The sequence below is a fragment of the Eretmochelys imbricata genome, chromosome 4, assembly GCF_965152235.1.
Source record: "Eretmochelys imbricata isolate rEreImb1 chromosome 4, rEreImb1.hap1, whole genome shotgun sequence".
Taxonomy (NCBI): domain Eukaryota; kingdom Metazoa; phylum Chordata; order Testudines; family Cheloniidae; genus Eretmochelys; species Eretmochelys imbricata.
The window spans coordinates 141932130-141944517 of record NC_135575.1 but is presented as its reverse complement, the minus strand read 5'-3'; positions in this window follow the sequence as shown (position 1 = coordinate 141944517).

Below are 12388 nucleotides of genomic sequence, written 5' to 3'. Positions count from 1 at the left end.
GGGATAATGATACTGACCTACTTGGCAAAGTGCTGTGGGATTGACTGATGAAAGGAACTAGGAATTATTATTCTATTAATAAAATTATCCTTAGGTGATCTTGAGCGAGTCCGCAAAGGTATTCAGGCTCCTAATTCCCTTTGATTTCAAAGGAAGTCAGGAGCTTAAACCCCTTTGAGGATCTGGGCCTCTGGGCTGCAGTTCCCCACATGAAAAACAGGGATACCAGCATTCCCAGGGCTGTTGGGAGCATACATTCACTAACATAGGGGAGATGCTTACATACCATAGCAATGGGGGCTGTATAAGTAGATAGGTTTGCTTCCAGTCACCCTGCCCTGGTGGCTGAGATCACAGCAGTATTCCTCTAGCCTGAGAACAGCAGGTATCCGTGCTGAATGTTCATGTTGATAAACCATTTTCTTCGGCATTCTTATCGCCCTCTCTGGGCTCCTTGTCCTGGGTACTTTATATCCTTCAGATATTCATAGGTTCTTACATCGGAGTCCTCACACAGCTAATCTGGACATAACTAATTCTCTTTGATCCCCTGTATAAATCAACGCCTCCCAACTCGGGATCCCTGCTGTGGGTCTGTGAGCAGATGCTGCTCAATCAGGAGCCATGTAAATCCCCTCCCCCTTCCCCTTCCTTGCCCCTCCCCGCACTGCCCTTCAATCTGGGCTTCTCCTTGTGAAATGCACCGGATGAGTTATTAATTGCTACGAGTTCTCTCCCTCCTGACACCTCTGGGGAAGGGAATAGAAAGTGATATGCGTGACAAGGGCAGAGAACGCTGACCTGATGCCAGATGATTGGCCTGGGTTTGTCGCTAATCTGCTAATTGTCTCAAAGTTCTCCTCCTCCTAGGTTGTCACTCAACAGCTTGCCAGAGACTTATTTCATTCGCTTTTTGTGCCCGTAAATGAGTTTGGAATGAGATCCAGTCTCCACCGTTGAGCAGGTACGTACCCTGCCGTGCACAGTGTAAACACCTTGACTGTCCCAGCTCCACGTACCTGCCCAGGGGTCAGCATCCTTGGACAAAGGTTTTGGGAAGTGAGTAGTGGTGTACTTATCCTCTTCTTCAGTCAGGATGGGCAGAAAAACAGGGGATCCTGCTTCTAGGTGCCAGGGAAAGGAGACACAGAGAGAACAGTGGCAAATTTTAGATATTATGGTGCCATGGGATGGATGGATACAATGGGTGGAAGGAAGGATGGGTAGATGGATGGTTAGATCGAGAAGTACTACACTTAGGAAAGAAAAATCAAATGCACAACTGCAGACTGGGGAATAAGTGGCTAGGAGGAAGTGCTGCTGAAAAGAAGCTGGGGGGTTAGAGTGGATCATAAATTGAATCTCAGGCAACAATGTGATGCAGTTGTGAAATAAACTGATAGCATTCTGGGGGTTATTAGCAGGAGTGTCCTATGTAAGACATGGGAGGTCATTGTCCTCGCGCTACCTGACACTGGTGAAGCTTCAGCGGGGTCCTGTGTTCAGTTCTGGGCACCACGCTTTAGGAAAGAGGTGTATAAATTGGAGAGAGACCAGAGGAGAGTAAAAAAAAAGATTAAAGATTATTAGAAACCTGACCTATGAGGAAAGGCTAAAAAAAACCCTGGTCTTGTTTAGTCTTGAGAAAAGAAGGCTAAGGGGGATCTGACAACAGTCCTCATAAGGGCTGTTATAAAGAGGATGGAGATCAACTGTCCTCCACGTCCACTGAAGGTAGGACAAGAAGCCATGGGCTTAATCTGCAGCAAGGGAGATTCAGGTTGGATTTAGGAAAAACTTTCTAACTCTGAGTAAATAAGCTATGGAACAGGCTTCCACGGGAGGCTGTGGATTCCCCAACATGGAAGAATTTTAAGAACAGGTTGGACAAACACCCATCAGGGATGATCTAGATTTACTTGGTCCTGCCTCAGTGCAGGGGGCTGGACTTGATGACTTCTCAAGGTCCCTTCCAGCCCTACATTTCTATGATTCTGTGGTAATTGTAGCCAATTAGTTCATTCTATCATCCATTTATCATTGTGTTATTTAGTGTTATGGTCAATTCATAAGATATTTTATATATAACCACTATGCTACATAGATTTAAATTGTAGGATTATAGAAGTATAAGACTAACAAGTATTTAGGAATAATGAGTGTGTATTAAGTAAAGTAAAGCATGGCTGGAATGCAAGGCCTACAGGTTGAGATCTGTAAGATTTTAGCTTTGCCATAGTAGGCCATAGGCTTGAGAATGCTTGACATGACTGGGCGATCTAGGAATAACCCTATGCCAGTGAGGTTACAAGATTACTGGAAAGAATGTGCCAACAGGTGATGTTACAGACTGCGATAGCCCACAAAACACCTGTTTGTAACATAACAGAAAGTTCTGTTCTGAGCACGCACAGGTTACCATGGACACATGTTGTTCTGCGATGCTAATGAGAATAACGGGAATTAAGACAACAACCTATGACAAACGTGGCACCCCTATATTCATGGGGCATGGAAGTACAGATAAGAAGAAGAGGATTGAAACCCTTAAGCATGTGCATAAGGTCTTAGGCATAGTCAGAATAACAATATAAAAGAGGTTCCCTGGTTGGGTAAAAGTGGGAAGACCCCAAGGGATGACTCATGGGAAACCCCAGCAGGCACCTTTATCAACCATTATCTTTTGAGAGATCCATCAGACCCTAGAATATCTTTGGGGATGTGAGTCTGACTACAATCTTAGTCATTATGTGGGTTTTTGAAGGATTTATATATGCCTGGGTAATGAACCCATTGTGGTTTAATACAAAATCACTGAATTCAATTTAAATTTTATAAAAGGCTACATTCTAAAGATACTATGGATTGAAGGAAGGATGGTGTGACATTATTGATGTGAACTGTGACCATATAGATCATTGTTGCAACCACTGTTCTATATTTGCATCAAACATTGTACAAAGGTTGTCGTGTGAGGTGTCTATAAAGAGGTTATGATTTGCTCATTATGATTATGCTATCTGTATGTGTGTATCAATTTTGTAGTTGAACTTATGAATATTGGCTATGTACTTGTTTGATTCTAAGTAGCATTAGTGAACCATTTGGTCAGCTCCTTGAGAAAGGAATTTGCAGTTTAAGTGCCCAATCAAGAAACACTTAACTGACAATGGACCTTGGGAGACTCCAATCCACATGAGAAGTCTTCCTGGGAACGTTCAAGGTAGCATGTGAGCAATGGCTGCTCTACCTTTAAAAGAACTGAGTCATGCATGGACATGTGACTTGCCCATGTGACTCCAAACTCCATCTTGCTGCTGTAATTTTCCACAGTAAGAACAAAGGGGTGTCCTTACACATGGCAGAGGATATAAAAGGTCCTGAAAACCCCTCCATTTTGTCTTCAATCCTGCTTCTTACTTCTGGAGGAACTTTGCTACACTGAAGCTTTGAACAAAGGACTGAATGACCCATCCCAGCTGGGGATGTACTCCAGAGACTTGGTTTGAGCCTGCAGTTAATTCCATCACTGCTACAAGCCTGAACCTAGAACTTTGTCATTACTCTATGTAATTGATTCCTTTAACCAGTTTTAGCTCTCATCTATATTTCTTTCTTTTTATGAATAAACCTTTCAATTTTAGATTCTAAAGGATTGGCAACAGCGTGATTTGTGGGTAAGATCTGACTGGTATATTGACCTGGGTCTGGGGCTTAGTCCTTTGGGATCGGGAGAACCTTTTTCTTTTTCGGGGGTACTGGTTTTCATAACCTTTCGTCCCCATAAGGAGCGGTGCTGGTGGTGATACTGGGGAACTGGAGTGTCTGAGAGAATTGCTTGTGTGACTTCTGGTTAGCCATTGGGGTGAGACCAAAGTCCTCTTTGTTTGGCTGGTTTGGTGTGTCTTAGTAGTGGAGAACCCCCGGCCTTGGGCTGTGACTGCCCTGCTCTAAGGAACTTGTCCTGAATTGATACTCTCAGTTGTGTCCCACCAAAGGCCACATCATTACGGACGGATGGATGAATAGATAGATATGAATAACTGGTTTAGTTGCTGCAATGCCGCCACTTTCAGTCCAAGGGAATCCTCATTTATTATTTTTATCTTTATAATGACTATTGTTGCCAACCTCGGCAGAGAGCCTAAGTATTGGCTGGGGAATGGAGAGTAAACCCTTAAGAGAGGTCATAGAATCATAGAATATCAGGGTTGGAAGGGACCTCAGGAGGTCATCTAATCCAACCCCCTGCTCAAAGCAGGACCAATCCCCAACTAAATCATCCCAGCCAGGGCTTTGTCCAGCCTGACCTTAAAAATATCTAAGGAAGGAGATTCCACCACCTCCCTAGGTAACCCATTCCAATGTTTCACCACCCTCCTAGTGAAAAAGGTTTTCCTAATATCCAACCTAAACCTCCCCCACTGCAACTTGAGACCATTACTCCTTGTTCTGTCGTCATGTACCACTGAGAACAGTCTAGATCCATCCTCTTTGGAACTCCCTTTCAGGTAGTTGAAAGCAGCTATCAAATCCCCCCTCATTCTTCTCTTCCGCAGACTAAACAATCACAGTTCTTTCAGCCTCTCCTCATAAGTCATGTGTTCCAGTCCCCTAATCATTTTTGTTGCCCTCCACTGGACTCTTTCCAATTTGTCCACATCCTTCTTGTAGCGTGGGGCCCAAAACTGGACACAGTACTCCAGATGAGGCCTCACCAACGCCAAATAGAGGGGAACGATCATGTCCCTCGATCTGCTGGCCACGCTCCTACTAATACAGTCTAATATGCTGTTAGCCTTCTTGGCAACAAGGGCACACTGTTGACTCATATCCAGCTTCTCGTCCACTGTAACCCCCAGGTCCTTTTCTGCAGAACTGCTGCCAAGCCACTCGGTCCCTAGTCTATAGCGGTGCATGGGATTCTTCCGTCCTAAGTGCAGGACTCTGCACTTGTCCTTGTTGAACCTCATCAGATTTCTTTTGGCCCAATCCTCCAATTTATCTAGGTTCCTCTGTATCCTATCCCTACCCTCCAGCGTATCTACCTCTCCCCCCAGTTTAGTGTCGTCTGCAAACTTGCTGAGGGTGCAATCCACGCCATCCTCCAGATCATTTATGAAGATATTGAACAAAACCGGCCCCAGGACCGACCCTTGGGGCACTCCACTTGATACTGGCTGCCAACTAGACATGGAGCCATTGATCACTACCCGTTGAGCCCAACAATCTAGCCAACTTTCTATCCACCTTATAGTCCATTCTTCCAGCCCATACTTCTTTAACTTGCTGGCAAGAATACTGTGGGAGACCGTGTCAAAAGCTTTGCTAAAGTCAAGGAACAACACGTCCACTGCTTTCCCCTCATCCACAGAGCCAGTTATCTCGTCATAGAAGGCAATTAGATTAGTCAGGCATGACTTGCCCTTGGTGAATCCATACTGACTGTTCCTGATTACTTTCCTCTCCTCTAAGTGCTTCAGAATTGATTCCTTGAGGACCTGCTCCATGATTTTTCCAGGGACTGAGGCAAGGCTGACTGGCCTGTAGTTCCCAGGATCCTCCTCCTTCCTTTTTTTAAAGATGGCCACTATATTAGCCTTTTTCCAGTCGTCTGGGACCTCCCCCAATTGCCATGAGTTTTCAGAGATAATGGCCAAAGGCTCTGCAATCACATCCACCAACTCCTTTAGCACTCTCGGATGCAGCGCATCCGGCCCCATGGACTTGTGCTCGTCCAGCTTTTCTAAATAGTCCCGAACCACTTCTTTCTCCACAGAGGGCGGGTCACCTCCTTCCTATGCTGTGCTGCCCAGTGCAGTAGTCTGGGAGCTGACCTTGTTCGTGAAGACAGAGGCAAAAAAAGCATTGAGTACATTAGCTTTTTCCACATCCTCTGTCACTAGGTTGCCTCCCTCATTCAGTAAGGGGCCCACGCTTTCCTTGACTTTCTTCTTGTTGCCAACATACCTGAAGAAACCCTTCTTGTTACTCTTAACATCTCTTGCTAGCTGCAACTCCAGGTGTGATTTGGCCTTCCTGTTTTCACTCCTGCATCCCCAAGCAATATTTTTATACTCTTCCCTGGTCATTTGTCCAATCTTCCACTTCTTGTAAGCTTCTTTTTTGTGTTCAAGATCAGCAAGGATTTCACTGTTAAGCCAAGCTGGTCGCCTGCCATATTTACTATTCTTTCTACACATCGGGATGGTTTGTCCCTGTAACCTCAATAAGGATTCTTTAAAATACAGCCAGCTCTCCTGGACTCCTTTCCCCCTCATGTTATTCTCCCAGGGGATCCTGCCCATCAGTTCCCTGAGGAGTCAAAGTCTGCTTTTCTGAAGTCCAGGGTCCATATTCTGCTGCTCTCCTTTCTTCCTTGTGTCAGGATCCTGAACTCGACCATCTCATGGTCACTGCCTCCCAGGTTCCCATCCACTTTTGCTTCCCACTTTGTGAGCAGCAGGTCAAGAAGAGCTCTGCCCCTAGTTGGTTCCTCCAGCACTTGCACCAGGAAATTGTCCCCTACACTTTCCAAAAACTTCCTGGATTGTCTGTACACCACTGTATTGCTCTCCCAGCAGATATCAGGGTGATTGAAGTCTCCCATGAGAACCAGGGCCTGCGATCTAGTAACTTCCGTTAGTTGCCAGAAGAAAGCCTCGTCCACCTCATCCCCCTGGTCCGGTGGTCTATAGCAGACTCCCACCACGACATCACCCTTGTTGCTCACACTTCTAAACTTAATCCAGAGACACTCAGGGTTTTCTGCAGTTTCATACTTGAGCTCTGAGCAGTCATACTGCTCCCTTACAAACAGTGCAATTCCCCTACCTTTTCTGCCCTGCCTGTCCTTCCGGAACAGTTTATATCCATCCATGACAGTACTCCAGTCATGTGAGTTATCCCACCAAGTCTCTGTTATTCCAATCACATCATAATTCCTTGACTGTGCCAGGACTTCCAGTTCTCCCTGCTTGTTTCCCAGGCTTCTTGAATTTCTGTATAGGCATTTGAGATAACTCGCTGATCGTCCCTCTTTCTCAGCATGAGGCAGGACCCCTGCCCTCTCGCACGCTCCTACTCGTGCTTCCTCCCGGTATCCCACGTCCCCACTTACCTCAGGGCTTTGGTCTCCTTCCCCTGTGAACCTAGTTTAAAGCCCTCCTCACTAGGTTAGCCAGCCTGCTTGCGAAGATGCTCTTCCCTCTCTTCGTTAGGTGGAGCCCGTCTCTGCCTAGCACTCCTTCTCCTTGGAACACCATCCCATGGTCAAAGAATCCAAAGCCTTCTCTCCGACACCACCTGCGTAGCCATTCGTTGACTTCCACGATTCGACGGTCTCTACCAGGCCTTTTCCTTCCATGGTTAAGGTTGAATTTCCTTCTCTCCAGTTAAGGTTGAATTATACTGGTGGAAGCTCACACTGTGTTTTGGTTTGTCCTGGGGATGTTGTGCTGGTCACTGCCACCAGCCATACTGAAGCTGAGTTGACTGTTCCTGAGGATTAAGCTATGAGATGCATCTGGCAAATACACATCAGGGAGAAATTATTATTATTATTCTTACATGTACACTTATGCCTTGAATCCCCAGCTGGGATCAGAGGCCCGTTTTGGTAGGCGTTGTCCATATGTACTGCCAACAGACCTGGGATCTCTGAAGCTTACTGTATGAGCCTCTACTGCATGAGCTAAAAGCCACCTTGTTGTTAACTAAGGATGTAGCAGACTCATTAATCTCTAAGTGGTCTAGGTTTCAATAGAAGGGGACAGAGCACCATACTCAGCAGGCATGGGTTACACGCAGTGAGAAACCCTTAAGTAGCCGTGGGCTGAGATGCAAAATATTGTCATGGATGAAAAAGTGTTTGAGACAGCAAACCAACAGTAGGAATAAATGCTGAGTTTTCATCATGGCAAAAGGTTAACAACAGGGACGCAGGGTGCTGTACTAGGCCCAGTGTTTCTAATATATTTATCAACGATCTGGAAAGGGTGGGGGGCCACAGGTGAGCAGTGAGATAGCAAAATTTCCAGATGACACAAAGTTATTCAGGTTAGTCAGATCCAGAGAGGACTATGAGACCCTTCAGAGAGACCTAACCCAGCCCGGTGAATGGGCGATGTACGGTGAATGAAATTCTGTGTTGATAAATGCAAAGTAATGCACATCGGAAGGTAAAATTGGAACTGCTTGTACATGGTATTGGGTTCTAGATTAACACGGTCCACTCAGGAAATGGACCTGGGCATCTTTGTGGGCAGCTCAGTGGAGATCTCTGCTCAATGTGCCGCTGTGGTTAAAAAGCAAGTCAGATGTTCAGATGTGGAAGGGATGGATGGGGATGTAATACAGAAAATGTGACCATGCCAAGTCACCAGTGTGGCCTCATCTGGATCCTGTATGCAGGGTGGGAATCCAATCTCCTAAAGGACAGTGCAGAACTAGAGGGGGTTCCAAGAAGGGCCAGGGGAATGATCAAGGACCTAGAAAAACTGTCCTAGGGAGAGAGATTGAAAAGACTGGGGTTGTTACCTGAGAGAGGAGACAAGAAGGGGTGTGATCAAGGTAACTAAAATAAGGAGTGATTCAGAGAAGGGAGAGTGGGAAGTTTTCTCATCTCTCTGTGTAAGAACAGGGGGATGGTCAATGAAGTTGAAAGGTGTGAAATGCACAACTGACTAAAGGAAACACTTTTTCGCTCAGTGTAGAATTAGACGGCAGAGCTCAGTGCCACGGGGTGTTGTTGAGTGGGATTGCAAGACACACAGGACATTAATGTGGAGAACAAGAATATCCAGAGTTAATGCAAAAACAGTGCTTTGAAAGGGATAAGAAACTTATGCTGCATGGCCTAAACCAGTTAGGACAACTGTTAAGGGGGCTTCATGGGAGGCAGATTGTCCCACATCCGCTACTATGGGGTTCGTGCAACTTCCTCTGAAGCATCTGGTGCTGGCCACTGCCAGAGAGCGGATACTGGGCTAGATGGGCTTCGGATCTGATCCTGTCTGGCAATCTCCGTGTTCCTATGGGCGACAGTCCCTGCCCCACAGAGGTTACCGTGTGAGTAGACAGACTCTTAATATCCCAGATGGGGAACTATGGCACCGGGGAGATTAAGGACTTGCCCAGCGTTACATAAGGATCCTGTGCGGAGCAATAATTAGAATTCCAATCCTGAGTCCTAGAGCAGGGGCTTCTCTACAAGCCCATCCTTCCTCTTCCTCTGCAACCTTAGCTCCTCTCAGGGAGCCCGTCGTCAGACTACTTAGGTGTCCTGAAGGAGCTAGTTGGTGTAGTTCCCTTCAGCTCTGCGCCCTCGATCCCTTGGGTCAAATCCAGCCCTGCCTCAAAAGTAGGCCGAACCACAGATGTGGGCGGTGCCGACAGCAGAGATCTGGCTTCCCAGTGAGCAGCCAAGGAAGAGAGAGGAAAGGTGTTTTCATGGCCACATCTGCTGGGTATCACTTCCTCTGTTCACGGAAAGCGAAAAGGGCGTATCCCAAAGGATTACTGACTGGCTGAGAATAATACCTTCTGTAGCACCACGGGAGGTGCTTTGCAAACATTTGTTAAGCCTCATAGCACCAGTAGGAGGAAGGCGAGACGCTAGCTGGCCGCTCTAGATAAAGCGGTGACTGGGGTTCTTTCGATCCTTGGCCCTCTTCCGCACCCCTTGGGGCCACTTGGGTGGTGCAAAGGGAGCACAAACCGCCTGCAGTTCCCCTGCTGGGGCTTCCCCAGCAAATGCAGGCAGGGTCACTGCCTCCTGCACCTCCCTTTCTTCAGTCTCTGGCACAGGGTGGAGAAGGGGCAGGTTGGAAGCCTGTAGGGACAGGGAGACGGTGTGGCTGGAGCCTGCTGTGCTCCGGTTATCCCCAGGTGGCGTGTGCTCCCTTGGGGACTGATGCCAACTAATGCACATTAGCCCCAGGGACATAAGACTGGCAGGGACCTCCTGGGTCACTGAGTCCAGTCCTGTGCTTTCCCGGGCAATCCTGCAGGCCACACCGTCTAGTCTTCAATACTGTTTTAAATAGCTTAAGTAATGGGATAGCCACTCTTTCCTTTGGGAGGGATCAATCTAGCAGGTCTTGCTCCTAGGCCATGCAGAGGGGGCCTGGTTTGTTGGTTAAAACGCTGGGCTCGGATCCAGGAGTTCAATTCCCTGCTCTTCCACAAACTCCCTGTGTAACTTTGGGCAAGTTGTTTCATTGCCCTCTGTCTCATTTCCCTCTTTGTACCGCAAGAATAATAGCACTGCTCTACCTCACAGAGGGGATGCGAGCCGTGATACGTTAATGTCCGTAAGGCCTGCAGATACAGAGAACCACCTGTGTACAGTAGGCAGATGTTTCCAGATATTCAGCCTAAATGTCGCTCTGCTGAATTTCACTCCATTATGCCTGTCTGTCCCCGCCAGACCACCCTACCCAATTCCCTTGTTTTAAAAGAGCCCTGGAGAACTTATAATCTCACTCGCCCATCGTTGTTTTGTTTTAATCACACAGGCGGATTTTTATTTTGAGTCTTGTTTTTATTTGCCGCATGTTTCTTTTTGTGCTCTCTGGGCATTCGTACTCTTGTTTGCAAAGCAGCCAGAGAGCTATGGCCGGTGGGTGCCATAAAAATAAGATGTATTGTTATTGTGATCGTATGCTGCCTAAGAATACACTGCCTAGGAACGAAAACTATGTGGGCTATTTCAGGAATGGGAAGCAAATAAATATCTCCTAGAATGATTTAACAAAACAAAACATGGTATCGTTTCAAGTGGACTATGAACTGGTTGTGAAACCATGTGTCTTTATTTCAACTTGCAGTGTCACAGATACCAATCTATTACACAGTTAATTTTCAATAAGTATGTTTCTAATAATCATCCCGGATTTAAACATATGATAACTGTCACATTAAAGCTAGAATCAGATTTATTAGGCAGGGAATTCTCTGTGCGTTATTTAAAATACCAGATGATTATCACAAACAGACCGACCCAGGCATTCGCAAGTGCTTTATTGCTTCCCACGCTGCCCTTGTTAATCCTTAATAAATCTGCTTTTAATAATCATTTCTGAATATGCGATAGGTGTCTTACCACATCCCAGCTGAGTGCCTGGTTGTAGAAGGAGTTTTCAGAGCACAGCAGAACAATCATTTGGGGAGCCACTGATTCTCACTTAAAATCCCTGGAGAGGCAACAGATATATGCCTGGTGCAGCTCCGTAGATATCACTGGCTCTTGGTTTGCACTGGTGTGGGAGGGGATTCGGGCCCTCACCTTCTGAAAATCATATGCAAAATTAGTATGGGTTACACTGCAGGGGGTCTCAGGCCCATCAACTGGAAGTGGGATCCTAGAGAAGGAGAGTAGAAAGGCCTTGTGCTCTAGTGGACGGGACTCTGGGCTGTGAGTTAGAAGATCTGCGTTATGTTCCTATCTCTGCCACTAACCAGCTGCGTGACTCTGAGCAAGCCATTCAGTGCTCTGTGCCTCTGTTTCCCCTCCCACCCTTTGTCTATTTAGATTGTAAGCTCTGCAGGGCAGGGACTGTCTCTCGCTAGGTGTATGTACAGCACTTAGTGCTATGGGACGCTGATCTCAGCTGGGGCCTCTAGGTTCTACTCTGATCCCAATAATGGTGTGTCAATGGTGCGCTGTCAGGAAACTGGTGGGGGAATCTCCTGTCTTGGCTATTGTGCTGGTGCAGGCCGTTGGGCCATGCGGTCTATGATCCTTGGAGTTACTCCAGCGTCACTGAGAGCAGAATTTGGAGTGTTCTGTCTAGTTGGAATCTCGACTCTGTAGCAAATACTGCCTAGACTGTGAGGAGTGCCAGTGAGGGCTATAAATACATCCCCCAGTAGCTTCTATATATGATTCCGCTTCTGCAAGAAAGTGGCTGTTGATATGTTCATGCATTATGCCTGGCATTGGCAGTGCATGTCCCAGAAAACAGTTGTACAAACAAGCTATCATGCCCTGGGTTTGGAGTCTCAGGCCTGGTCTGAAAGAAACCAGGATGGGCTGCTAAAATAGACAAGCCAGGGTCTGAGATGGGATTCGGCAGATCTAGCAGGTTTCTGGTGCTGGTTTGGCACAGACATGACCATCCTTCTCTACACACCGGTTAACACTCAGACATGGAGGCTAGACACGGAGTTCCCATCCATTTTAATGGCTGCTTTGAAAATCTCAGCCATGTGACTATTCGGTCCTGTTAGTCTTTCCTCATAAAGCAATCCCACCAGCCCTTTAACCACCTACATTGGTTCTTCTCTGACACACACACACACACACACACTACTACACCCGTTATTCTGGGTGTGGTCTCACCTTAGATTGACTCTTAACAAAGAGCTTGTTTCCAAGTATGACAAG